Raw genomic sequence first — 26782 nt, 5'->3', positions numbered from 1 at the left:
TAACTTGCATTTGCTTTTAAACTTTCTTATTATCATTCTGGTTAAATAATAAGTGTTATTTAATAACTATAATTCTATTTAGGCAAGTGCCTTAAAAACTTTTGACAACTTCCCAAGACCAAATTTAAAAAGTATTTTACCTCTCAATTAACTCTGATATTTTCCAGAGGGCCCCTGGAACATATCAGTAGAATTTCTTCTTCTCATCAAAGAAAATATTTGACTAATTTGGCTTATTTACTTGATATATACTTACCTAAAAAGTGCTGTCAAAAGGAATAATGCTCGATTTTATTACTGAGTGTTTTAATGTCTGCATGTCAAACACGGAAAACTGAAGCCCACTAAATAATAGTATCTTTTTTTATTTGCAATAATGGCACTTATGTGTGTACATACTACAGAAGAAATGTATAGACACATGATAGAGGAAAACTTAGATGGAATGATATTGCTGATTGGTCTGTTAGAGATGGTGATCATTATGATATTTATAAAGCAGTTTTGTCCCGAGAAGATATTGGCAGTTATACTTGTGAAAAGCTTCAAAAAAGAATTCCTGTCATATTGTATAAGAGTAATTAGGTATATTTAAATACATCGCTCATTCCAGAAAATAATTTTTCCTCACCTGACTTGTAGTTACAACTACTCATGAGCCAAAAGTTGCACGTCATCTTTTTGTGTAGCAAGAAATTCCTCTATCAGTGAACTGTTGAAGAAGAATTTAATAGGCATAAGACTTTCTCCTATGGTGTTTACTAATATCTCAGGCAAAAAACATCACACTTCCCCCTAAAGTGCTTGCTCCTGATGCCCAATTAAATTTACCTGTTAATACTACTATAATTACTGATTGTGTATGTATTAATTGTACTCATGTGCCCTCTTATTGTAATTCTTCAATCATTGTAAAATGGTCTTCTAGATATAGACTTCCAAATGGTTGAGTATTTTTTTGTAATAACAAAACATATCAAGCCCTTTCTTCACACTATCAAGGTGTTTTAAAGTGGGACGCATTCTTCCTGCTCTAATAGACCACCTGAATATAAGCGCAAGAAGCTTCTCCGAGCTCTGCCATCTGATTGTCATGAAAACTTGAAACTTTGAGATCCTGCCGCTGTTGCAGTTGCAGCTGCATTCCTCCTGCCGGTTCCTGGACTTGTCATTAGAATGCAGAAAGAGATATCTAAGCTGGCCTGTGCATATAGCAAAATAACAAATTTGACTGCTTCTGTATTATCTGAACTCAATCAAGAACTGAGAGAAGTGTGAGCTGCAGTGCTTCAGAATCACACTGCTGTGGACAGTCTGCTGTTTAAAGAGCATGTAAGATGTGAACAGTTTCCAAGAATGTTCTGTTTCAATTTGTCTGATTTTTCTCAAACTACCCAAAATCAATTAGATGATATCCATCATATTGTCAATAAGTTTTTACAGATGCCTAAGCTATCTAACTAGTTTTCTTAATTTCATTAGATATAACTAGTAATTGTAAGTCTGCCTTTGTTATGTATCTATATTCCTATTGTTAATGTATATATGCAATTTAACTAGTAGTTTGTTAAAACTTATATATATATTCAAGTTATGTCTGTCTTTCGACATGTTCAAAGAATCCCTGAATAGTGTCTGGCACGCTGTCACACCTCTCTTAACCCTAAGCATTTTATGTATTCTATTGCTGTTACTAAGGCCTTATGTCTTTTGCAGCATGTGGAAACTCATCCAACAAGCCTTAAGAGACCTGCACTATTTGAAATTGTAGCCGGCCCCCCCACTTGTAAATCATAAGATCTAAAGTCAAGACTGGTAGTCAATGACGGGTAATTAAGAGGATATACCTGCAAGGATATAGGACAGATATAAGACCTCTGGTTAAAAGGGCCGATCTAATACTGGGGCAAGTTCCTGTATGTACAGGCCGATCCAGTATTAGGGCAAGCTCCCCTGAAAATACCAGGCCGACTCCGAAAGGAGGCAAGCTCCTGGAAACAGAGGCCAGGTATAAGACCTCTAAACCTAAGACAGGCACCATCTACCCAGAAGATAAGTGGCTCAAAGCACCCTAAGTAGTGCTCCAACCCCTCCTAAAAAACAGAAAGGGAGGAGATGCCAGAGACCAAAGGGCCCTCACCCACAAAATGGCATACTTCCCGCTTCTCTTTCAGGTCCTCTGCTCCCGCCGGCGCCAACCAAAGCCCAATCACCCCTCTACACCTTCCCGCCAGTGCCACCTAAAGTCCAATTGTCTTTTGACCCACCCCTTACTTGCTAACCTGTATAAATTGAGCCTGCAAACAATAAACTGTGCCAGCTTGATCAGACATCCTGTCTTGCTGGTCATTCTTTGTGTCCCTTGCTTGTTTCATTTCTGCAGGCGTCTCCGGCTACACCCCACGTTCGTCCCGTGGGCAGGGACAGGTTGCTACTTACAAGACACTGCCTTCTGATCTGGGATATTTGTAGATAATCAGGTCAATTGCCTCTTCCACATCTCTTGCGGGGCTAAAATTGATTTTGAATCTTCAGTGGGTAAAGAGAGTACAACAAACTGAAAGCATCTTCCTCCCATTCATCCTGGAGATTTCACAGTGAGCCTCAGCCAAATTATGACTTAAGGAAGTGTATATTAGATCCTTCTAGGAGAATTCTGGGAAGATAATGAGCTCTATAGTGTGTGTTTTTTTCTTTTGTTATTTATCGAGGTAAAATTGGTATGTAAGATATTTGTTTCAGGTGTACAAAATAATAATCTGTTATTTTGTATATACTATAAAGTGATCACAATGTCTAGTTACCATCTACCACCATATAATTGACCCCCTTCACCCTTTTTTCCAACACCTCAGTCCCCTTCCCCTCTGATAACTACCAGTCTGTTCTCTGTATCTGTGGGTTTTCTTTTATTCGTTTTGTTTTTTTAGATTCCACTTGTAAGTGAAATTATACAGTATTTGTCGTTCTCTATCTGACATTTCACTTAACATAATACCCTCAAAGTCCATCTACATTGTCACATATGGCAAGATTTCATTCTTTTTCATGGCTGAGTAATGTTCCATTGTATATATGTACAAGTTCTTTATCCATTTATACACTGATGGACATTTTCATATCTTGTTGTTTTCCTATCATGGCTATTGTAAACAATGCTCCAATGAACATAGGGATGTATATATCTTCTTAAATTCATGTTTTCATTTTTTTTCAGATAAATATTCAGAAGTGGAATAATAGGTGGATCATATGTTAGATTTATTTTTAATTTTTTGAGGAACCTTCATATTGCTTTCCACAGTGGCTGCACCGATTTACATTCCCACCAGCAGTACGTGAGGGTTTCCTTTTATCTACGTCCTCACTAACACTTGTCACTTCTTGTCTTTTTGACAATAGCCATTCTAACAGGTGTGTAGTGATATCTCATTTTGGTTATGATATGATATAGCTTTATATTAGCTAAATATAAAGACACATACTTAATTAATTCTTGATATGATATTATAGCTTTATCATAGGTCTTAATGTCTGTCAGTAGAAGTCCACTACATTTGCCCTTCTACATCAATATTCTTTGCTATTTTTGGCCCTCTCATTTTCATGTCAGTTACAGGATAAACATGACAATACGCACACACATACACGCAGAGTTCAGATTTTTATTCAATTGCATTAAATCTAGAGATCAACTCAATATGGGGAGAACTAATATCTTAGCAATGTCAAAGCTTTCAATAGATGCATATAGAATAACTCACCATTTATTTAGGTCTTTAATTTTTTTCACTAAGGTTTATAGTTCACTAACTAGCAAAGAGCATGTTTTTCAGCTTTATTTCTAAGAACTTAAATGTTTTTTTATTGTCAAATAATTTAATTTTCACTTTCCACTTGTTTTATGATGATAAATAAAAATATCTCATATTCTATATACAACTGGAAAATAACTTTGTGTCCAAAAAAATTATTAAGTTCACTTACTTATTCTCAAAATTTATCCATAGATTCCTCTGGCTTTTGTATGTTAATAATCATGTTGTCTGCAAATAACACAACTTTATCCTGTTGTGTGTATATATCAAAGATTGCATATTCATTAACCAATTGATAGGCAATTGTATTGTGATCAATTTTTTACTAGTATGAATATTTCAAGGTCCTGAAATATTCTCTTATATTTACTTGTTTAAAGCTTTGCTATTTCCTTCTTTTAAATTTAGATGTAAATGGTTTTTGTGGACATGTTTCAATTTTCTTGGGTTAATAAGTATGAGAGGATTGCTGTATAATAATCTAAGTGAATATTCAAGTTTATTAAAATATATCAAACTCGGGAGACTTTAATACCCACATCAATGGATAGATCATTCAGACAGAAAATCAGTAAGGAAATACTGGCCTTAAATGACTCATTAGACCAGACGAACTTAATAAATATATACAGAACATCCCATCCAAAAGAGTAGAATACACATTCTTTTCAAGTACAAATGGAATATTCTTCAGGATAGATCACATATTAGGACACAAAATAAGTCTCAATAAATTTAGGGCAACTGAAATCATGAAATTACATCAAACATCTTTTCTGGTCACAACAGTATAAAACTAGAAATTAAATATAAGAAGAAAACTGGAAAAAAACACAAAACATGGAGAATGAACAATATGCTATTAAAGAAGCCATGGGTCAATGAAGAAATCAAAAAGGAAATTGAAAAAAAAAAACCTTGAAACAAAAATATTGAAACACAATGTTCCAACACCTTTGGGATGCAGAAAAAAGCAGATCTAAGAGGGAATTTCATATGCTGTGGACCTGCCTCAAGAAACAAGTAAAATCTCAAGTAAACAATATAACTTTAAACCTAAGGAAATAGAAAAAGAAGAACAAAGCCCAGGTTTGTAGGAAAGATATAATAAATATCAGAGTGGATATAAATAAAATACAGATTAATAAAAGAAAAGAAAAGAAAAAGGATCATAAGAGAATTCTATAAAAAATTATATGCCAACAAATTAGGCAACTTAGAAGGAATGGATGACTTCCTAGAAACATATAAGCCTAAACCATGAAGAAATAGACAATCTGAATAGACAAATTACTAATAATGAAATTGAGTCAATAATTGAAAAAAATCCCAACAAGAAAAATGTCCAGGACCAGATGGCTTCATGGTAATTCTACCCAACATTTAAAGAAGAGTTAATGCCTATCTGTCTAAAATTAGTCCAGAAATTGAAGGAGGGCAGGATGCTTCCAAACTCATTTTACAAGGCTAGCATTACCCTGATACCAAAAGCAGGAAAAGACACTACCAGAAAAGGAAATTATAGGCACTGTGCAGCTGGCTGGGCTGCTGGGGGTTGGGGCAGGGGCAAGTGCGGCCTCCTTGCTTCATTGTGCCCTAGTGGCGCCTGAACATCACACAGGTCGCCGGCACCATGAAGATCTGAACTTCAGAGCATGTCTTTGACCACCTATGGGAAACTGTTACAACAGCTGCAATGCAAAATTACCCAAACCCTATGAACCCAAGTGTGGTTGGAATTGATGCATTGGGCAGACATATAGATCCCTCTGTAAAGTTGCACAGCCATAGATTTCTCAGCACAGAGTGGGGACTACCTTCCACTGTGAAATCTCTTATTGGTGTGGCAAGAACCAAAACATATGTGCAAGAACATTCTATAACTGATCCTGTAGAGAAAACAATGGAACTTAAATCTACCAATATTTCATTTACAAATATGATTTCAGTAGATGAGAGACTTACATACAAACTATACCCTCAGGACCCAGAAAAAACTGTTCTGACTCAAGAAGCCATAGTTTCTGTGAAAGGAGTCAGTCTCAACAGTTGTCTCGAAGGACTGATGTCAAGTATGGCATTTTCAAACATTAATAAAGGCTGAGAAGCAATGGAATGGGTAATAAATAAATTAAATGCTGAGCTTGAGGAATTGACAGCTTCAGCAAGAGGAAGCATGAGGACACCAATGGCTGCAGCAGCATTTGTAGAAAAATGGTGAAAAAAGAAGTTGGTCTACAAGACCCGATCCCCCTGGGTCTCTACAAACTAGCAATATATTTATTTGTTATTTAAAAAATAAAAGTATATTTTAGGTAGTACTTTTTTTTAAAGCTGAGAAGGCTGTGACTTTTAATCAATACAAAGAGATGCAGGGTTTCTGATGAAAAGGGATCACTGAAATTAGCATTGTTTGAAATAACTGACTAGCATAAAGCAGACATATAAACCAACTGAATAGAATAAAGAGCACAGAAATAAGCCCACACATATATGGTCAAAGGATTTTCAACAAGGGTATCAAGGCCATTCAAATGGAATAAAACATAATTTTACATGCAAAGGAATGAAGTTAGAACCTACCTTACTTTGTTAAATGAAGAAATATATTTTATTTTCACTTATCCCATCATTTCCCTAACTTATTTGATTAAAGCTTTTAAAATTCCATGGCATTGTATAAAAACAAAGAAAAACTGAAGGAACAAAACACCAGCAGAATCACAGAACCCACGAATGGACTAACAGTTACCAAAGGGAAAGGGACTGGGGAAGATGGGTGGGAAGGGAGGGATGGGGGGGAGAAGAAAGGAGGCATTACGATTAGCATGTATAGTGTGGAGGGGCACGGGAAGGGCTGTGCAACACAGTGAAGACAAGTAGTGATTCTACAGCATCTTACTACGCTGATGGACAGTGACTGTAATGGGGTGTCGGGGGGGGACTTGATGAAGGGGGGAGCCTAGTAAACATAATGTTCTCCATGTAATTGTAGATTAATGATAACAACAACAACAAAAAATCCATGGCATTAACATTTTGTGGATGATATTTAATTTTATAACTCTCTTTAATACAATAAAATACACAGATCTTAGCATACAGCTTGATCCAGTGTGACATGTGTGTGCACTCATGTATCCATTGTCTTGATCAAGATATCAAACACTCTCACTAATTTTTTTTCCCTTCACCTCTTTCACCCATACCCCTACTCTCCTCCCCTTTGGTAACCAAAGTCTGTTCGCTGTGTTAATGAATCTATTTCAGTTGTGTTTATTTATTTTCTTTTTATATTCCACATAGAAATGAAATCATACAGCATTTGTCTTTCTTTGTCTGACTTATTTCACTTAGCATAATACCTTCTAGGTCCATCCATGTCACAAATGGCAAGATTCCTCTTTTCCATGGCTGAGTACTACTTCATCATGTATATATGTACCACCTCTTTTCTATCATTTATATATCAATGGACATTTAGGCTGTTTCCATATTTTGACTAATGTAAATAATATGACAATAAGCATAGAAGTGAATATATCTTTCCAGATTAGCGAATTCTGTTTTCTTTGGGTAAATTCCCAGAGATAGAATTGCTGGGTTTTATGGTATTTCTATTTTTGGTTTTCTGAGAAACCTCCATACTGCTTTCTATGGGGGCTGCACCAGTTTGCAATCCCACCAGCCGTGTAGAAGTGTTCCCTTTTCTCCACATCCTCACCAACACTTATTATTTCTTATACTTTGAATAGTAGCCATTCTGACTGGTCTGAGGTGTCATTTCATTGTAGTTTTGACTTGCATTTCTCTGACAATTAGTGATGTTGAGCATCTTTTCATGGTCTTTGGGAAAATGTCTATTCAGGTCCACATCACATACATTAACTCAAAATGGATCAAAGCCCTAAACATAAGAGCTAAAACTATGAAGCTCTTAGAAGAAAACTGGAGAAAAGTGTCATGACATTGAATTTGGCAATGATTTCTGGGATACGACACCACAAGCAAAAGCAACAAAGAGAAATAGAGAATTTGGACTTTATCACAAAAACTTCATGCAAGAAAGGACATTATCAGGAGTAAAAATATAACCTACACAATGGGAGAAATATTTTTAAATCATATATCTGATAAGTGATTAATATCCAGAATATATAAAGAACTTCTACAACTCAATAACAAAAAATACAAAAAAATATTTTTTTAAGGGCAAAGAATAAGTCTGGAGAAAACCAGCTTGAAGTCAGCAGCATGCCATGAGTGATCAGTAGGCCAGTTTACTTGGCTCAGATGCCTTCTCAGAAGAACTTGTGTTTCTGGTTCTGCACCCTTCCACCTCCTCCGTTCCTGATCCATCAGTTTGCTTACAGGATTGAATCCTATATGCAGAAGGATCCATATCAGAAAGATCTCTGGGGGCCAGTGCTCAGTTTATATCCTGCACCTTTCAGGCCCCAGGTGCACATGCATGCGTGTACACACACACACACACATATGTGTATGGTCACACATGCAGTACATACCTGCATGAATCCATGAGCACACATGTAAAGATGCGGGTGCACACACACGCACATACTTCCTGATCCTTACAGAGGCTGCCAGGATCACTTGGGTTTTCCTGGTGGGAGGTCCTTCATTGACTGGCCCAGACCATGTCAGGGACCTCCTGATGTCTGGACAGCACCCTCTCTCCAGGCCCAGTGGGACAACTCCTGAAGCCCTTGTAAGAGGCCCCTTGTTCTGGCCTCATGGGAGGGAGGGAGTGTGTGGTCTCCAAACCTGCATATGTCACTGACTTGGATATTTAGGCACCATCCAGGGGTTATGTCTGCAGTGTGTGAATCCACCCTCCCCATGTCTGCTCCCCCAACTTTGCAAACTCCAAACATTGACCCCTCTTTGGCCCTTCTGAAGCCCTGGAGGGGATGAAGCTCCACTCTTTTCTGTTTTAACTGCATAATTCAAGTATCTCCCTGGACATCCCAGAAGACAAATTACTTTATAAATTCTTAAAAGCACATGTGGAAATATCAGAGTGATCATTATAACATTATTCAGTTGGTTAGTAGTGCTTAGGGAAACAATAACATGAAGTAAATCTTCATTGTAAGGGCATCTTTCATTCCTAGCAAGTGATTACCTGTCATTGAATCACCAATTTTATTTTGTTATGTGGCTAAGACTAATTTTCCTAATGAAAGACCATACATAAAGCTCAGAAAACTTGTCTCATTCTGTAGAAATGAACCTTTCAGTCCTGCTTTAACAGCCCTAAACATGCTGCATGAGCAAATGCCTAGAAGTGACAAGACTGGGGATTGTGGAAGAGGGACAGATATGAGGGTTGGGTGACCTCCGTGTCAGCCGTGCAGGCCCACCAGGGCGTTGCAGGAGTGAGTCGTCTGAGTTCCCCATCTCCTGGAGCAGCTCTGACCCACAGAGAGGACCATCTGCAGAGGCAGCCCTGGCGGCTTCCTGTCCTGCTGCTGCTCCCGGGGCAGGTGGGAAGGGACACAGGGCTGCCGTGATGGTCCTCAGATTCCAGCCCAGGTGGGAAGCGGGGACTCAGGAGACGAGGGTAGAAAGAGGCGGCTCTTCATGTTGGGATTCCTCCCTGAGGCCTGTTTCCTGAGATTCACCCTTGACCTGCAGCCTCAGTCTTAGGGTCCAGGGTCCAGACGGGAGGGAGGTGGTGCTGAGAGAGGAAGGGAACGGGGAGTGGGAGGAAGGGGAATGAGGAACCAGCATTTCCTGAGTGCCAGGTGTCTGGAGAGCCTCTGACAGAGAATCGGGTAAGAACTCAGAGAGGTAGTGATGAACAGAGAAGACAGCTTAACCTGTGGCTACAGCAGGTCCCTAAGTCCACCAAGCACAAAAGGCAAGAATAAAAGCAGAAATGCTTTGCTCTTTGCCCAGGACTGATCTGTAGCTAAGTCTGCTCAGAAATAGTTGGTGTCAGTCATGTGTCCCCTCTGCCCCCAGACAGAAGGACAAAGGCGGCCTGGGGAGCCATGGGGAAGCATCCCAGGCCTCCACTGCCAGACCAGAGCCTCTGCAGGCGGAGGCCTGTGTGCAGCAGGGAGCCTTGGCAGTGGGGGTGCCAGAGTGCCCGCCTACACACACAGACACATGCCAGCCATCAGTGAGGACCCATAGGTGGGCTGCTGGCTACCTAGACCCCATCAAAGGCCCCTCATCAGGCAGCGCTGTGCCCAGGACCCTGAGCTTTCCTGGGACTGGCCTCTCTGATGGGAAGATTTAAAAGAATACATGTGTATGTGTGTATGTATATATATATAAATAAAGAATATATGTGCATATGTATTTATAGATATGTATACATGTATATATGTACCTACTACTGTGTTCCCTGGCTTCTATTAAATGCCTGCAGCAAAACCCAGGACTTAACAAAATGAACACATTTTCCCCTCAGTGGCTTTGGGTGACAATGCAGCCCATTCTGGCCTCTCTGTAAGCTGCCGCTCTGCTTTCAGGCCCCTGGACCAGAGATAAGACTGCAGTCTGGGAGGATGATCCCCTCCCAATGGATGCTGGGGGGCCTCTGTGCCTGGAATTGCGATGACAGCAGGGCTGGACAGCAGGAGACAAGGACACCTGTTCCTGGTGCTGTAACAAAGGCCGACATGGCCCTCCCAGCCTCCGTGCCAGGCCTGCCTGCCCCACACACTGGGGGCTCCCAATCCCCTGCCCCCGGACCTCAGCCCTCCTCTGCCGCTATGCTGGGAGCACCGAGACATAAAATGTGGAGAAGTTAAAATGCAGATGGTAGGACACCAGCCATAGGGACCGGTGAGCAGCTTGACGCTCTGACCCTCCCCGGTGTGTGCTGTCTGTGCGTACCACTCACTGGGCGGCTTCCTTCTCCAGCTTCTCTAAAGGCCACTCTCACCTGATTCTGCCTTTCACTCCCTTCCCATTCTCTCTTCTCATTAAAGCATAACTTGGTTAGACCCTAACGCCTAAACACACATTTTGACATAGACTTACTGCAGCTTTTCTTCCCAAAAGGAGTGTCCAGTCAGTGCCTACAATGAAATATGATCGTGGGGTCCACAGCACCCTGCCCTCTCTGGAAGCTGGAGCACAGGCAGGGGCTCTGTGTGCAGCCCAGCGGAACTGGGAGCCCCTCCCCAGCAGGAGGAGGATGCAGCCCATCCTTGCAGGCGTCCTCTGAGATGAGAGAACTGTCCCGAGTTTAGAGGAGGCATGGGTCTCCCTGGAGATCTTGTTCAGGGGCCAGAAAGCATTTGAGAACACAGCAGTCCATCTCAGGGAGGAAAACTCCTGCTGCCCCTGAGAAGAAATCGGGGTGGAAGGAGGGAGGCTGGGAAGCAGGAGGTAGGCTGGGAAGCAGGAAGGAAAGGCAGAGGACTGAGGGAGAGGAAGTTCGCGTGGAAGATGCCCCTGGCTTGCATAAAAGCCTCACTGGAAAGTGTCATGGAGTGAAACGTAAGTGTCTGTATCGGCCAATAAAGCCCCTGTGGTGGGAGAGAGAAGGTACTAGCTGCCTGCTGGGCTGTAGCCAGGACCCCTGGCCTTCTAGCCAGGAGACCGCAGGTCTTTCGACAGACCCCCAGACTGAGGATGGACAGAAACCTGGGCTGCAGAGGCCTGCAGGTGGGAGGCAGAGAACAAATTCTCATGTGCTTCCTTAGGTCACCTGTTCTACAAGCACAACCAGGATTTGGCGTGTGAGGAGCTCTGGCTGAGTGATGACCCAGTATGGTAATGCCCCTGAAAGACAAATCAGTCACTCTTGCTTCCGGAGAGAAGAGGGCACGCCATGCCCCTGGGGCCACCTGAGGGCACTAGGTTTCAGTCAGAAGGCAGAAGCAGGAGAGGTGAAAGGCTTTGCTAGAGCCTTGTCGGGGTTTCTGTGAGCAAAGCAAGGCCGGGGGAGGGACAGTGTAGGACTGGCTGGTCTGACTGATTCCAGGGTGGGCGCTCCAGCCACCAAGTGTCCTGACTGTTGTCTTTGTTGAAGTGTTTTTGGTGAGTTGGGCAGCTGTTAGGGATGACCTTTCCAAGGAGATAGAGCTGGCCCACTCTTAAATCAATATTTAAAGATGTCTTTGAGCATCTATTTGGTCAGTGCTGGGATACAGCTATGAACTAACCCTGTGAAAATCTTTGTCCTCAAGGAGGACATTTCTTTGAGAAGAAATAAAAAAATAAATTGTTAAGTAAATATTACCCTATTCTAGAAGATGACTCCTGCTATGGAGAAGTCACTAGGGAAAAAGAGATAAGGATGGATGGAGAGAAGGGCATAGTTACACTGGGTGGGGGTGCCGATGCAAGGGGGGTGGTGAGTGTGGGGGGCACTATCACCTTCCTCAGGGAGGAAGGACTTACTCCCAGCTCCTGGAAGAGCTGCTAGCAGGAAGCCCTCGGTTCTCAGACCCTCAGGGACTGCGTCAGCCACAGTTTCACTTCAGCCATGCTTAGGGTGGCCTTGAAGGCGGTATGAGGGAGAACCCCCAATTAGCAGAGCTTCAAACAGTGTACCTGGTCATCCACTTTGTATGGAAAGAGAAGTGACCTCAGGATAGACTGTATGTGAAATTATGGGCTGTGGCGAATGATTCGGCCAGCTGGTCAGAGACCTGGAAGGAGAAACACTGATTGGCTGAGGAATGTGGGTGGACAGATGGGAGCAGGTGCAATGTGGAAGACCCCTTATCACATGTGAGGGCACATCCAGCACAGAAGGGGCCCTAACACCCAGGGTGGCACAGTAGCCCAGGATGTCTGTCGGCCCCCCCACCCACTACCAGGAACAGAGTAGTCATGGTGTCAGGTATGGAGGCCGTCCAACAGCATGAGGTCCCACAACTGAGGCTCACCTAGCAAGTGCCCATCCTGCTGGCAGCTGAGAACAACTCTGGGTGTGACCAGCTGACCCCTCCTACCGAGATGCGTCAGCGGTTCGTTCCAGCAGAGCAGACACAGCCCAGTTTTGCCTGAGGAACACAGAGAGGTTACTTCCCAAACACTTACAGACTGAGTCACTGCACCGCATCTCACATTCGCTGAATCATGCCAACATAATTACTTCCCAAAAGAGGAGTGAGAGGAGTGGCTGCTGTCCCAGCACACATCACCTACCACCTGCCCAGAGCTGCCAGGCAGAGCTGAAACGGCCTACCGAGGGCCCAGCTGATCGCCAAACCAGGGTCAGTATCTCTACAAGGGCAGGCAGCGCACACCTCAAGTCAAAGGCCTTCATAGGGTACTGGGCCCCAGTGGACAGAACAGATCAGTCCAGGAACCAGGAGTAGCGTGCTCGTGCTCCCAGTGACCCGCTCTGTGAGTCGGTGCTTCCCCTTCCTAAAACTGTGGACTTTATAAATGTTGCAGTCCTGAAGGGAAAGACTTTTTCCAGGGAACATAGGAAGAATCCTAAGCTAAAGCCGCCACCTGGCACTTCGGGCTCCTGGTTTCAGGGAAGAGCAGGTGAGTAGGGCGGCCACCGTCTCGGCAGGTGACCGACGTCACCATCGGGAGCTGGCAGAGCGGCTGCCTTACTGAGACAGGGTACTGCTGCCTTCAGGAGATCTACACGGGCACTCTCAGGACCCCTTTGCCTGGTTTTGACTGGAGATGGGAAATTCTGTGACCCCAGAGTGAAAAGTACGTGGAAACCAAGTGCCAAAACCCTTCCTGGGGGGGGGGCCTGAGCCCCGCCCGCAGGCAGGCTGCCGAGACCAGCAGGAGAGAGCTCGGAGTGGAGGCCCAGCTGTTTGTGCTGTGGCCCAGCACCAGCTGCCGAACCAGGGGCTCCTTCTTCCCGTTGACCTTCCCATTTTAAGTTCCTTGCAGTGAGATAGGCTCATGGAATCCCGAGGAAGCGGCTCCCAGAGCCCATGTGAAGAAGTGTTTTTAGAAGGTAAATGGTGTGACCTATGTGTTAATAGGATTTTCCTGGTCTGTGTGTGAAGAGAACCTTAAGAGGAGGTGGGAGAGGAGGCAGAGACCTGAGATTAACTGAAGCTAAGAGGTAGAAGATTGTAAGGGGAAGTGACATGGGGCTTTTTCTCATTCTTCTTGACTTCCTTCAGGCCCCCCCTCTAAGTCTTTGGTGTTTCTTGGAGGAGACTTGGGTGGGTGCTCTCCTCACCACGTCTGAGGGAGGCATGGAGCCAGCCGAACACTGCACAGAAGCAATGCTTCTGTGATGACTGCTGATGACAAGCAGCCTTAGATCGCAGAAAGGGGGCAGCCTGTATGTGGCAGAGGGGAACCTGGCTTTAGAGCCGGAACAGATGGATTCAAAGCCCCAAGTCTACTGATCACCATGTGTGACTTTGGGCAAGTGACTCAGCCTCTCTGAGAACTAGGTTTCTTAAAAATGAAATGTGGAATAATAAAGACACCTTCTTCAATCTCTTTCTGATGAGGATCAAATGAAAAAAAAGTAGAAGTGTATAAGATACTGCAGAGAGTTATACATCATAGAATATTCTCCTCTCACCTTGGTCCCAGGCCTCAGAGACTCCCGATTTGAAAAGCCTTGGGAGTTTCCTTCTTAAACCCCTTGAATCTGAGGGCAAAAAAAAAAAAAAACCAATTTCTAGTGAGTCTGGGGGAGACACTGAGAGTGGCTGATGAGGTTTAAGCATATGGAAAGGTTTTAAGTACCCACCAGGGAATAAGGATGTTCTAGTCTTGGGGTTTTGTTTATGTACTTGATTTTTAATTTCATTTGGCATATAACTAGAGAAAATCAGTTTAAACTGAGATGAGAAAAATGTAGGTTAAACTGAAAACAAAGTATCACCTTACCCAAGATCAGAGTGAGCCCTAGAGATTGAGGCCCCTGCAAAGTTTCCCACTAGAATATCAATAAAAATAGAAAAAGTAATTTTACTGGAGGTGGGAGGAGGGATGAAGGATCATGTGCTGGCCACACGTAGGTGAAGGATTCCGGAAGAAGCAAACAAATGAAATAGAAGAAGCAGAATGATTTTTCTGGTTACATTGTTTATTTTAATATGTTTATATACATTCTCAGTTTTACCCCTGCAGAAGTCCTTCAAGTAATTTATAGATTAAAGATTATTTCTAAATTGAACTTACATTGAAAATTAGATCATTTTTCTGACCAAATAGATTTGAGACCTGGACTTCTTGACATGGGGAGTCTGCTCACCTGTGGGCCTGGTGCTCCCACTCTTGGTCCTGGTACAGTAGGGGCAGTGAGCCCTCACCCCCATCAGTCAGATCTCTGCTGCTAATCTCCCCTTTTTTAGGATCAGAGCAGCAGGATGGGCAAGCTTGCTAAACTTTTCCATAGAGTTTCTATGGAAATCATAGGCTCTTCCGAAGATTCCTCAGTGGTTCTGGAGCCAGGCACACTCTTTGTAACTGTTTTTGCACATTTTAGAACCCTGTCTCTTGGGGTAGGGGGAACCCTATGGTGGTTTCCCAGGTGAAACACTTCCACTCTGTAAACAAAGAGTGATGCACAGCCTGGCTTGGCTTGCTCACTCTGCTGTACTAGTTTTGGGAGAGGAAGTTCAGGAAACCTTTACCCAAACCGGGCAGACATAGCTTGATTGTTGGTTCCCACCTGAAGGCATTGTGTCACAAGGACAGCAGCTAGCAAGGTATAAATGCTGGAAGCTGGAAGAATGTACTAAGAATGGAAGATCTTTCTTCCAAGATTCACATGGCTAAGGACAGAGCTATAAATTCTCCTGCGGAGTCTGTGTCTGGTTCACCAGACAACCAGAGGTCACTGGTAAACAAATAGTTCCATTTAGGTGATGAAAAATGCCAATGGCAATAGACAGTATCATGGCAGTAACAGGGGGGAAGCTACCCAATGTGATTTTAGATTTCCTACACCCTCAAGAGTCTATGACTGCATGATGTTTTAGCTGAAAAGGTACATGTTAAAGCAATCAATTCACCTTGCATGCCCAGGTCCGGCCCTCCTACAGATGACACTAACATAATCATGGAGAATTCTGAGCACAAAAAGACTTCAGGTATCAGTCATGAAACATGGTACAGCCTTGGCCATCCCCCTCTTCCATGAAAAACTAGAAATACAACTGATGTCCTGTGTTTCAAAAATGATTCAATAAGGTGACTCCAAATCCTGGTCCACCCTTAATGGGCACACAAACTTAATTTTAATAACATTTTCCAGTGACCTAGTTCAGTGCTTTTCACACTTGAATGCAACAAAATCAATTGTGCTTTTTTTTATTTATTTCTTATTTATTTATTTTATTTATTTATTTATTTTGGGAGGGCATCTCTCATATTTATTGATCATACAGTTGTTAACAACAAAAAAATTCTGTATAGGGGACTCAATGCACAGTCATTAATCAACCCCCAGCCTAATTCTCAACAGTCTCCAATCTTCTGAAGCATAACGAACAAGTTTTTACATGGTGAACAAGTTCTTACATAGTGAATAAGTTCTTACATGGTGAACAGTGCAAGGGCAGTCATCACAGAAACTTTCGGTTTTGATCATGCATCATGAACTATAAACCATCGGGTCAATTATGATTATTCGTTTGATTTTTATATTTGATTTAAATGTGAATCCCACATTTCTCCCTTATTATTATTATTATTATTATTTTTTAAATAAAATGCTGAAGTGGTAGGTAGATGCAAGATAATGGTAGAAAACATAGTTTAGTGCTGTAAGAGGGCTAATGTAGATGATCAGGTGTGTGCCTATAGACTAAGTATTAATCCAAGCTAGACAAGGGCAGCAAAACATCCACGGATGCAGAAGATTTCTCTCAAAATGGGGGGTGAGGTTCTAAGCCTCACCTCTGTTGATCCCCAATTTCTCACCTGATGGCCCCCCTGCGACTGTGCCTGTCTTAGGTTGTTCCTCCCTTGAGGAATCTTACCCGTCTCTGGCTAAGCAGTCATCTTCCGGGGCCATACAGGGAAATGTAAAGTTGGCAAGTGAGAGAGAAGCAATATTCTTTGAAAAGGTTAGCTGTTTACTTCTTTGCAGATTTATGCCCTGTGGCTTCTATGCCCAGCATTTGTCTTGAGGTATCTTTACCACTTGGAAGAATTATGATACTTGGTAATTTCGATATGAGGCACGAATTCTACTTAGGGGTTGTAATTATGAAGGAAGAACAGAAGCTATAGAAGTAGCAGACAGAAGAAAACATGGGAAGATTGATTATTTCTTTGACATATCTTCTTGTAGTGTAACAGGCGTGTATAGGTTTTAAATTACTAATTAAATTAACTGTGCATTTTTTTAAATAGGCATCTGAATTATACCTCAGACTTTTTAACTCAGACTTTTCCAGGATAAAACCTAGTGATATAAATATGTAAATCTCCACGTTGACCCTGAAGCACAGCTAAGATGGAGAGTCTCTGATCTTACCTAAATCCATCCTGCTGCAATACCACACCATGACTTGGCTCTACCCTTAGTGGAAATAGAACTCAACTGGAGATCTCTGACATAACGTCTCTTTGATATTCTGTGAGTCCTTCTCCCCAGCCTGCCCAACTCTGGAGCTGTGGGGCTCCTACAAGGAATGACTAGGGTCTCTAACCAACAGAGGGGGACTGAGAGCAGGGAGAGTGGAGGGTGGGAGGGCAGGGGTGCCTAAGTTAGCTCAGCAGGCCATCACATCATGGAGGGGGCTGAGAAGCTTTAAGAAATACATAAACTGAGAAATATGCAGAATGTTTCTCTTTTTTGGGCTGTATATTGTATTAACTCATTTTTTATTTCTCCTTCAAAATGCATCCTTTCAAAGTGGGCTTGGAATGAATTGATTTGGCAAATTTAGCCCAAAAGCCAACATGAACAGGAGTTCATGTTAATGTGTTACATTAGATAGGCGAGGGAAGGCCCTGTGTCTGGAGAGAGGCAACAGTCCCCGCTCTGCCGGGCTCGCTTACCTGGGAACCACTGCGCTCTCTCTGAGTTACACTGGAGGTGGGGGTAGTGGGGGCAGGTGATCTCTTTGTCTTCTTGCTTGAAATCTTACAAAGCGGGAAGCTGCGTTCAGGGACTCACACCTCAGGGAAGCAGGGGGAGGAGAGGAGCCGCAGCTAACTGGAGGATTGAGAACGAAGCACCAGGCACTCTGACAAGCTGAAGGCTGCTGGTCCCGGTCTCTCCTGCAAGGGAACCTGGAGCAGCTAGGAAGCATCTTCTGTTGGGTGCGTGAGCCGCCTCTACCCCTTAGGCCAGGTAGGTAAAAAAGGCAGAAAGCCCGGCCTTGGCCTCTCACTGCTTTGGGGTGCTAAGGAGCACAGACATCCACCCTGCAGGGGTGGGGGCACGAGGGGCTGAGAGAGCTGCTCTCTCCATCGCACTAACTGGGGTTTGCGCCCCTGGGGGGAAAGCTTCCACACATTCTAGAGACACAGAAATCCAGACCACAGTGCCCACCCCCACCCTTGCCACTGCCTAGAATCCCCCTCCTCAGGCTCCTTCCCTACGGCCAGGGAAGACCCATGTTCTGAGGGGCTGTCAATGGAGACAAAGATGACAGGAGAAGCTGGCGTTATTGAACCCTATGAAGAAGCGTAACAGCAGCACCCTCTGTGCTGGCAGAGGGAAGTGCCACCATCACACAGGGAGTGTACAACAGCACTGGGTTCACAGCCACAGTTCTCATCTCTGGGCCACACAGCCTTTCTGCTTCTCAGGGTGTCGGGGTCAGTGGGTGGCTGGGACTGATGCCCCCGTGTGGAGCTGGGTCCTCCCAGTGTGTCTGCACAAGGCCAACCACCAGGCCCTGATGTGTCACTTTGAACCTCTGGTGCCCCCAAGGGCATTTACCATGGAAACACTTCACAATACAAAAACTGCCATTTCTCCCAAAAGGTCTGAAAAGATCCGGGCAGAACCACTTTAGTAAACAACAGCTTTATATCAAATCCTGAAGCTGGTGAAAGGTGGGGACAGATTGAAGGGATTAGCTGAAGTCGGAGGTTATTGCTTTAAACACCAAGTCTGCTGAGAATTCCCCCTCAATTGCCCTTTGCCTCTGGGGTTAATTTTTGTGTTCTTTGGTTCCAGGGCTCTGGCTTTTGTTAGAAACACAGTGTTTATGACTTTTCTTAATCTGATGGCTGAGAGCCGAGACTTCACACCAGGCCCCTGACTGCCACCTCAAGCCATATTCAAACCTTTGTTTGAGAAATTTGCTGTGACCCAGGGACAGCCCTGGAGTGCTGTCATTTGCACTGAGCTTCTTCTAATACAGAGAAAGTGGCTGTCTGCGGGCCATCCTGCAGAGCACCGCCACAGTGTCCTTATGTATGACGGTCACAGCCCAGTGGCTGCTGAGGTCACTCTGCCTTATTCCCATTTTCTCATTTTATCACTATCCAGGGCTCCCCCCAGGAGATGGGCTTAAGAGTATTCCCAGAACTCACTGAGGGTAACTCAGCCGGGGAGGAAGAGGCCAAACTCAGGCCTGCTCTGAGGCCCATCACCCACCGCACTGTCCCGGGTGCTCCACAGGGCCACGGTGAGGGCCAGGACACACGAGGCCACCTGAGCCGGCCACAGCAACGCCAAGGCTGTATGGCGGTTAGGCTGGGAGGCAGGAGCCCTGAGTTAACTTGCTTGTCTTTCTCCCAGCACAAACCTCTCTCGGCTTTCATTGGCTTTCAGCTGGAAATGTGTGCACCGAGAGGGGCTGATGGAGAACCTAGCTCCTTTGACAGGCTGGGCACTTGCTCAGAAAAGCTGCAGAGCTCTGTGCGCCCTCTGCTCAGCGCTTCCCCAGCTCTTCAAGCCCCATTAAGTTTTAATTGAATAGTCATCACTTTGTACTGGAATGGTGTTTTATGAGCACATTACCAGAAGTTGAAGGCTTGTAAAACAGAGGCTTCTGAAATAAAAATAAAAGGATACTCAGATCCAATACTATTGCCAAAATGGGAAATGGAGGTCACTTGATAGCAATGTGCATGCTAATGAGATTCTGAGGGCTAGTGGTCTTTATCCAGGTCTTACTTTGCATCCTAAAATTGAAGTGGGGCCTGTGGGAAGAGGTCCAGAAGTCTGCTTCCAGCCACATGAGACTGCTGGGTGATTCTGGAACCTACCTTGACCAACGCAGCAGAGCATGTCATGACCTTCCCGAAGCTGGCAGAGTGATTTCTAAGCTGGATTTCCCAGCACCTCAAGCTCGGGTCTTCAGTCCCCTGCCCACATTCCATACCTCTTCCTACAAATGGGAGAAAAAATAATTGCTGGCCACTAGTATGAGCCAAAGGGGGCCTTTTCTCTTTAGGTATTCTGATGAGGAATGTCTACCTCCTATGTTGGCATAATTTTATAAATTGTTACATAAACACCTACTAAGTGCAGAGTTAAGATACCAAAAGATGATTGGGATGCATCAAGAAGTTTAAAGTCTAGAAAGGATGATTGGCTAGAGTCAGAACAATGCAAAGGAGGGAAGGGAGAGGAGGCCTGAATATGGGGGTAGAATATGGAAGGAACAAGACCAGCCGAGGGACACAGGTGGTCAGGAGACGGTGTGGACAGGGGGTAGGGTGGGCACAGAGTTCCTATAGCTGGGTTCTAAATCCCAGCGTCCCCACTAACTAGCCAAGAGTCCTCAGCTGGTAATCACAGAGGGGGTCTCTGCAGGGTAGACAGCTTCTTTTGGTGACTGTTTCCTTGTGTGTTCATATCACTGGCGGTGCCTGTGGCTGTTTCTCTGAATGAGTCATATGCCCCATGCCCCATCGTTTGTAGCACAGGGTCATGCCTACACAGGCTACAGCTCTGTGCTCCTGGGACTGATCATCACCTGTTTCCGTGCACGTGCCTGGCCTGAGGAGCCGCTGTGACTGGTGGTCCCTATCATGTGCCGCTCTGTGTGCAGCTGTGCTTGTAGACATTGCTGGGTGTGTCACTCGTTTGTGTGACACAGTGTCTCAGTGGTACTTGACATCGATATATCTTGGTTTGGAAGGTGCTAGATATACAGGAAGAAACAGCCTGGCAAGGAGTGGGCACCACTCTCTGAAGTCAGGGTTTTAGGCCTCAGATTGACCCCATGGAGCTCTGCAGGCATGGGGTGCTGGCGACAGTGGGCTGGGTTTTCAGACTGAGGGAAGGTACCCCTGCCCAGGGATGACGCCTCCTTGACCCAGGCCCGGGGGATTTCTCTTACGTGCTCAGACCCCTGTGCCCAGAAATGAGTCCAGCCAAGGCCCTGTGAGGGAGGAAGTCTGAAGGCAGTGTGCCCTCTCATAGTCTGCCCGGGCTGGCGCTGCTTCCATGTGGGGAGCAGAAATGTATTGGGAGGTCTGCTGACGGAGGAGATGCTAATTCAAGAAAGGAGCCCCGTGTGCGCCCTGGGCAAGAGGACAGACCCACAGCCAGGAGAGAGACACAGGTTTTTCCCACATCCCTCACGCTTGGAGAAAGATTTAAACAACACTTGTTATTATTTAAATTAATTAATTAAATTACTTAGATTAACCTTTGGATTCTAGTCATTCTATGGGTTTGAAATGTTATCAAAGAGTGGTTTTGATAAGCATTTTCCTGACGACTAATGATTCGGAACACCTCTTCAAATGCCATTTTTTAATGTTTTTGGAGAAATGTCTATTTAGATACTTTACTCATTTTTAAGTTAAGTTACTGTCATTTTATTAATAAGTTGTAAGAGCTCTTCATAAATTCTGGATACAAGTCCCATTTCACATACATGATTTTCAAGTATTTTCTTCCATTTTCTGCATTATTCTTTTCATTTTTTTGATGGGGTCCTTTGAAACCACCAAAGTTTTTAATCTTGATGAAGTCCAGTGTGTATTTTTTTTTTGTAGTTGCTTAGGGTTTTGGTGTCATATGTAAGAATATTTCACCAAACCCAAGGTCATGAAGCTTTACCCCTGTGTTTTCTCTTAGGGGCTTGATCATTTTAACCCTTACAATTTTGTCTTTGATATATTTTGAGCTTATTTTTGTATGTGGAGTGAGATAAGGTTCCAGTTGCATTCTTCTACATGTGGTTTTCCAGTTTTTCAGCACCATTTGTTAAAAAGACTATTTTTTCCCTTTTGGAACCCTTGTCAAAAATCAATTGACTATAGAAATTCATAGGCTTATTTCTTGATTCTCAGTTCCATTCCATTTTTTGATCTGTATGTCTATTCTTGTGTCAGTACCCACTGTCTTGATTATTGTTGCTTTGTAGTAAGTGTTGAAATTGGGAAGTGAATCCACGTATTTTTTTTTTCAAAACTATTTTGGCTTTTCTGGGTTACTTACAGTCCCATGTGAATTACAGAATCATCTTGTCAATTTGTATAAAGAAGTTAGCTGGGATTCTGATGGAAACATATTTAATCTGTTTGGATTAGTATCACCATCAGCGATCACCTCTTTGGATCAGATCACCATCAGATCAGTTGGGAAAGTATCACTGTCTTAACAATATTAAATCTGGTGATCCACGAACATGGGATGCTTTTCTAGTTATTAAGACCTTCTTTATCCTCTTTCAACATTTTTTTGTAGTTTTCAGAGCATAAATTTTTCCCTTAATTTGTTAAATATATTTTCATATTTTATTCTCTGTGACAATTTAGTAAATGGAATTGTTTTCATAATTTCATTTTTGAATTGTTCATTGCAATTGCACAGAAATAAAATTTATTTTTGTAAATTGATCTTTTTTCCTGCATTCTTTTTTTTTGTCCATGTATTTTATTTTATTTTATTCTTTAAAAATTTTATTTTGGTATCATTAATCTACAATTACATGAAGGACATTGTTTACTAGGCTCCCCCCTTCACCAAGTCCCCCCCACATCCCCATTCACAGTCACTGTCAATCAACATAGTAAGATGCTGTAAAATCATTACTTGTCTTCTCTGTGTTGCACAGCCCTCCCCGTGCCCCCCCCCCACACACTATACATGCTAATCGTAATGCCCCCTTTCTTTTTTTCCTGCCCTTATCCCTCCCTTCCCACCCATGCTCCCCAGTCCCTTTCCCTTTGGTAACTATTAGTCCATTCTTGGGTTCTGTGCTTCTACTGCTGTTTTGTTCCTTCAGTTTTCTTTTGTTCTTATACTCCACATATGAGTGAAATCATGTGCTACTTGTCTTTCTCCACCTGGGTTATTTCGCTGAGCATAATACCCTCTAGCTCCATCCATGTTGTTGCGAATGGTAGGATTTGTTTTTGTCTTATGGCTGCATAATATTCCATTGTTCATATGTACCACATCTTCTTTATCCATTCATCTACTGATGGACATTTAGGTTGTTTCCATATCTTGGCTATTGTAAGTAGTGCAGGATAAACATAGGGGTGCATCTGTCTTTTTCAAACTGGAGTGCTGCATTCTTGGGGTAAATTCCTAGAAGTGGAATTCCTGGGTCAAATGGTATTTCTATTTTGAGCATTTTGAGGAACCTCCATACTGCTTTCCACAATGGTTGAACTAATTTACATTCCCATGAGCAGTGTAGGAGGGTTCCCCTTTCTCCACAACCTCGCCAACATTTGTTGTTGTTCGTCTTTTGGATGGTAGCCATCCTTACTGGTGTGAGATGATATCTCATTGTGGTTTTAATTTGCATTTCTCTGATGACAAGTGATGTGGAGCATCTTTTCATGTGTCTGTTGGCCATCTGAATTCCTTCTTTGGAGAAGTGTCTGTTCAGATCCTCTGACCATTTTTAATTGGATTGTTTGCTTTTTGTTTGTAGAGGTGCGTAAGCTCTTTATATATTTTGGATGTCAACCCTTTATCAGATCTGTAATTTATGAATATATTCTCCCATACTGTACCTTTTTGTTCTATTGATGGTGTACTTTGCTGTACAGAAGCTTTTCAGCTTGATATAGTCCCATTTGTTCATTTTTGCTTTTGTTTCCCTTGCCCGGGGAGATATGTTCAAGAAGAGGTCACTCATGTTTATATCTAAGAGATTATTGCCTATGATTTTTTCTAAGAGTTTTATGGTTTCATGACTTACATTCAAGTCTTTGATCCATTTCGAATTTACTTTGTGTATGGGGTTAGACAGTGATCCAGTTTCATTCTCTTACATGTAGCTGTCCAGTTTTGCCAGCACCATCTGTTGAAGAGACTGTCATTTCCCCATTGTATGTCCATGGCCCCTTTATCGAGTATTAGTTGACCGTATATGTTTGGGTTAATGTTTGGAGTCTCTATTCTGTTCCATTGGTCTGTGGCTCTGTTCTTGTGCCAGTACCAAATTGTCTTGATTACTGTGGCTTTGTAATAGAGCTTGAAGTTGGGGAGTGAGATCCCCCCCACTTTTTTCTTCCTTCTCAGGATTGCTTTAGCTATTCGGGGTCTTTGGTGTTTCCATATGAATTTTTTAACTATTTGTTTCAGTTCATTGAAGAATGCTGTTTGTAGTTTGATAGGGATTGCATCGAATCTGTATATTGCTTTGGGCAGGATGGCCATTTTGATAATATTAATTCTTCCTAGCCAGGAGCATGGGATGAGTTTCCATTTGTTAGTGACCTCTTTAATTTCTCTTAAGAGTGTCTTATAGTTTTCAGGGTATAGGTCTTCCACTACCTTGGTTAGGTTTATTCCTAGGTATTTTATTCTTTTTGATGCCATTGTGAATGGAATTGTCTTCCTGATTTCTCTTTCTATTAGTTTATTGTTAGTGTATAGGAAAGCCACAGATTTCTGTGTGTTAATTTTGTATACTGCAACTTTGCTGAATTCCGATATTAGCTCTAGTAGTTTTGGAGTGGAATCTTTAGGGTTTTTTATGTACAATATCATGTCATCTGCAAATAGTGACAGTTTAACTTCTTCTTTACCAATCTGGATTCCTTGTATTTCTTTGTTATGTCTAATTGCCATGACTAGGACCTCCAGTACTATGTTGAATAACAGTGGGGAGAGTGGGCATCCCTGTCTTGTTCCCGATCTCAGAGGAAAAGCATTCAGCTTCTCGCTATTCAGTATGATGTTGACTGTGGGTTTATCATATATAGCTTTTATTATGTTGAGGTACTTGTCCCCTCTATACCCATTTTGTTGAGAGTTTTCATCATGAATGGATGTTGAATTTTATCGAATGCTTTTTCAGCATCTATGGTTTTTGTCTTTCTTTTCGTTGATGTGGTGGATGATGTTGATGGATTTTCGGGTGTTGTACCATCCTTGCATCCCTGGGATGAATCCCACTTGGTCATGGTGTATGATCCTCTTGATGTGTTTTTGAATTCGGTTTGCTAATATTTTGTTGAGTATTTTTGCATCTACGTTCATCAGGGATATTGGTCTGTAGTTTTCTTTTTTGGTGGGGTCTTTGCCTGGTTTTGGTATTAGGGTGATGTTGGCTTCATAGAATGAGTTTGGGAGTATTCCCTCCTCTTCTATTTTTTGGAAAACTTTAAGGAGAATGGGTATTATGTCTTCTCTGTATGTCTGATAAAATTCCAAGGTAAATCCATCTGGCCTGGGGGTTTTGTTCTTTGGTAGTTTTTTGGTTACCGCTTCAATTTTGTTGCTGGTAATTGGTCTGTTTAGATTTTCTGTTTCTTCCTTGGTCAGTCTTGGAAGGTTGTATTTTTCTAGGAAGTTGTTCATTTCTTCTAGATTTTCCAGCTTCTTAGCATATAGGTTTTCATAGTAGTCTCTTATAATTCTTTGTATTTCTGTTGGGTTCGTCGTGATGTTTCCTTTCTTGTTTCTGATTCTGTTGATGTGTGTTGATTCTCTTTTTCTCTTAATAAGTCTGGCTAGAGGCTTATCTATTTTGTTTATTTTCTCAAAGAACCAGCTCTTGGTTTCATTGATTTTTTTCTATTGTTTCATTCTTCTCAATTTTATTTATTTCTTCTCTGATCTTTATTATGTCCCTCCTTCTGCTGACTTTAGGCCTCATTTGTTCTTCTTTTTCCAATTTTGATAATTGCGATGTTAGACTATTCAATTGGGTTTGTTCTTCCTTCTTTAAATATGCCTGGATTGCTATATACTTTCCTCTTAAGACTTCTTTCGCTGCATCCCACAGAAGTTGGGGCTTTGTGTTGTTGTTGTCATTTATTTCCATATATTGCTGGATCTCCATTTTAATTTGGTCGTTGATCCATTGACTATTTAGAAGCATGTTGTTAAGCCTCCATGTGTTTGTGAGTCTTTTTGGTTTCTTTGTACAATTTATTTCTAGTTTTATGCCTTTGTGGTCTGAAAAGTTGGTTGGTAGGATTTCAATCTTTTGCAATTTACTGAGGCTCTTTTTGTGGCCTAGAATGTGGTCTATTCTGGAGAATGTTCCATGTGCACTTGAGAAGAATGTGTATCCTGTTACTTTTGGATGTAGAGTTCTGTAGATGTCTATGAGGTCCATCTGTTCTAGTGTGTTGTTCAGTGCCTCTGTGTCCTTACTTATTTTCTGTCTGGTGGATCTGTCCTTTGGAGGAGTGGTGTGTTGAAGTCTCCCAGAATGAATGCATTGCATTCTATTTCCTCCTTTAGTTCTGTTAGTATTTGTTTCACATATGTTGGTGCTCCTGTATTGGGTACATATATATTTGTAATGGTTATATCCTCTTGTTGGGCTGTGCCCTTTATCATTATGTAATGTCCTTCTTTATCTTTTGTTACTTTCTTTATTTTGAAGTCTGTTTTGTCTGATACTAGTATTGCAACACCTGCTTTTTTCTCTCTGTTGTTTGCATGAAATATCTTTTTCCATCCCTTGACTTTAAGTATGTGTATGTCTTTGGGTTTGAGGTGAGTCTCTTGTAAGCAGTATATGGATGGGTCTTGCTTTATCCATTCTATTACTCTGTATCTTTTGATTGGTGCATTCAGTCCATTTACATTTAGGGTATGTACTTATTGCCATTGCAGGTTTTAAGTTTGTGGTTACCAAAGGTTCAAGGTTAGCTTCTTTACTATCTTACTGTCTAACTTCACTCACTTA

General features: G+C 42.6%; 1 protein-coding gene and 1 pseudogene across 1 annotated transcript in view; both read left to right on the top strand.

Annotated features, from left to right (window-relative positions):
- Positions 1 to 26782, top strand: part of LOC118971619 (uncharacterized) — a 605019-nt gene that overhangs the window by 236682 nt on the left and 341555 nt on the right. The window lies entirely within an intron of this gene.
- LOC108406259 (PRELI domain containing protein 3B pseudogene) lies at positions 5515 to 5922 on the top strand (annotated as a pseudogene).

This window comes from Manis javanica, chromosome 6 (assembly GCF_040802235.1).
Source record: "Manis javanica isolate MJ-LG chromosome 6, MJ_LKY, whole genome shotgun sequence".
NCBI lineage: Eukaryota > Metazoa > Chordata > Mammalia > Pholidota > Manidae > Manis > Manis javanica.
This window is presented reverse-complemented; position numbering and strand designations above follow the sequence as displayed.